Source organism: Dipodomys ordii, unplaced genomic scaffold (genome assembly GCF_000151885.1).
Source record: "Dipodomys ordii isolate 6190 unplaced genomic scaffold, Dord_2.0 Scaffold127, whole genome shotgun sequence".
NCBI classification, from domain to species: domain Eukaryota; kingdom Metazoa; phylum Chordata; class Mammalia; order Rodentia; family Heteromyidae; genus Dipodomys; species Dipodomys ordii.
This window is the reverse complement of record NW_012267343.1, coordinates 1,542,144-1,544,594: the sequence shown is the minus strand read 5'-3', so window position 1 is coordinate 1,544,594 and position 2,451 is coordinate 1,542,144.

The window sequence follows — 2,451 nt, the reverse complement described above, 5'->3', positions numbered from 1 at the left end:
TTTGTCGGTCGTGGGGCTTGAACTCTGGGCCTGGGCTCTGTTCTTCAGCTCTTCAGCTCAAGGCTAGCTCTCTACCACTTGAGCCACAGAGCCACTTCTGGTTTTCTGGTGGTTTATTGGAGATAAGAGTCTCACAGACTTTCCTGCCAGGCTGGCTTTGAACCTTGATCCTCAGATCTCAGCCTCCTGAGTAGCTAGGATTACAGCGTGAGCCACCAGAGCCTGGCTCGTAGTTTCCTTTTGATGAAACATTCTCTTTATTAATAGGAGCGGCTCTTTTTTTTTGGTTCTTCTGATAGGTTTCTATTTGAAGTCTATTTTCTCAGATGCAAAGATGGACTCTCCTGTCTGTCTTCAGTCACAATGTAAAATGACTAAGGTCATCTTGCAAGATGATCTTAAATGGTATTCCTAAGAGATTAATATCATTAATATCATTGAGATTGCGACTGATGTCACTGAGCTACATTGAAGCTCTGCTGTGATGCTTTAATGAGAGAAATTATGTAATCACTTGGCACAGTGCTTAGTGTACATGAAGCTAAATAATAATAGAATTTTTTGATGGTGTTGGGCTTTGCATAGGCTAGCGCTTTATCACTAAGCTTCACATCCAGACCCCCTAGTCCCTGACATTTTGCGAAGCACTTATGTCCATAATCTCATTTAATCCTCCACACTATCAAGTCAACTGTGTAGCAAAGAAGATGAAAGCTAAGAGAGAGCTAAGCCAGAGAATTATGAGGGTTGAGGCAGGAACAGAACCCAGGTCCTCCTGAAGCCAGAGCTGAGGTTTGGATCATGAGGCCATTTGGTTTTAGAATTCTTTATAATTTTTATTTTTTATTGTTATAAAGGAGATGTACAGAGAGGTGACAGTTACATAAGTCAATTAATGAGAACATTTCTTCCCTCCCAACCCCCTTAGAATAGTTTTGTCTTTATGTTCATATGGATCTTTTAAAAAATCCATTTATTTTTCATAGCAACCGTTTATGACTTCTTTTTAAAAATTTTAAAATAGTTCTTAGAAAGCTGATATATGAAAGAGTACATTTCTTTTGTGTGTGTGTGTGTGTTTTAATTATGGTAACATGTACTTCATTTCCTTTTTTAAATTTTATTTTATTGTAAGATGCTGTACAGAGGGGTTACAGTTATATAAGTAAGGTAATGAGTACATTTCTTGTCGAATGAACATTGTTACACTCTCCTTTTTTTTTCCTACTGTCTCTTCCCTCCCCCCCCCCCACCTGCCAAAGTTGTAAAGATCATTTCCAACATAGTGTCTTGTGGGTATCATTGTTGCAGTGGGTCATCCTGTGTCCTTGTTTGGACATTTTGTTATTCCCCTTCCCCTCCCCAAATTAGATAAAAGTATATACAAGATTCAGGGTACCAAAATCAAATACAGTCACAATGGGAGATATACCATAGGAGGAAGAACATCGCCCCATTTGTTAGGAAATGGAAAGACTTGGAAAAAATCATATAAAGTGAACGTAAGCCAGACCCAAAGAAATTAGGTCCTATGATGTCCTTTATTTGCAATAACTAGTATACGTTTATGATAGTCTTATCAGATGAGCAGAAAAGCTCAAAAACTATGTACATATGACCATATAAGATGATGCTAAGCAAAATGAATGACAAGATATGGACACAAGAAGTTCTTCTTCGTTGTTGTTGTTGTTTTTTAACGTACTATATGATTTTTTTTGTTTCTTTTGAACAAGTACATTTCCTTTTGGACAATGTCATTCCTTCCCTTGCTCTCTCACAGTTTTTCCTGTCTCTACCCACAAGTTGTATAGTTCATTTTCAGCATAGTGTCTGGTGAGTGCTACTGCTGCATTTGTTCACCCTTTGTGCCTCCATTTCTGTGTGTTTATAAGGGATTTGGAGATTTAGGGGCTGCACGCACACTGCTCCTTCTTCTTTCTACCTCCTTCCAAATTGCTTGCTTGCTCTCATCTTGTTTAGAATTCTTTCCTAGGACTAGAGATGTAGCTTAGGGGTAGAACCCTTGCCTAGCATGTGTGAGGTCCTAGGTTCAATCCTTGACACAGCAAGAAAAAAAAAAGAGAATACTTTCCAAATATAAACACCCCCAGCGAAGGCCTACAGGAGACCTGGCAACCACCCAAAGTGGAGGGCAGGACTCCTGGCTCCAGGCTGTGAAGTGTGAGGCCTTTGGAGGATGACTCAGGCTAGCTGTCTTGCTTTCCAGACCCAGCTCAGCCTCCTTCTAGCTTGCAGAGACTCCTGCACGTTGATCTCATCATCCCCAAACATGCGGATTATGATCGTTTACTTGTTAAAGACTGGTTAGGAGCTTGCTCTCAGGCCCTGAGAGGCACCAGAGCTGTGGAATCAGGCTCTCCCGAGACCCTCATTGGCAGGGAGATGGCAGTTGAGGCTGGCTCACACCCAGCAAGCCTCAGAGCCAGC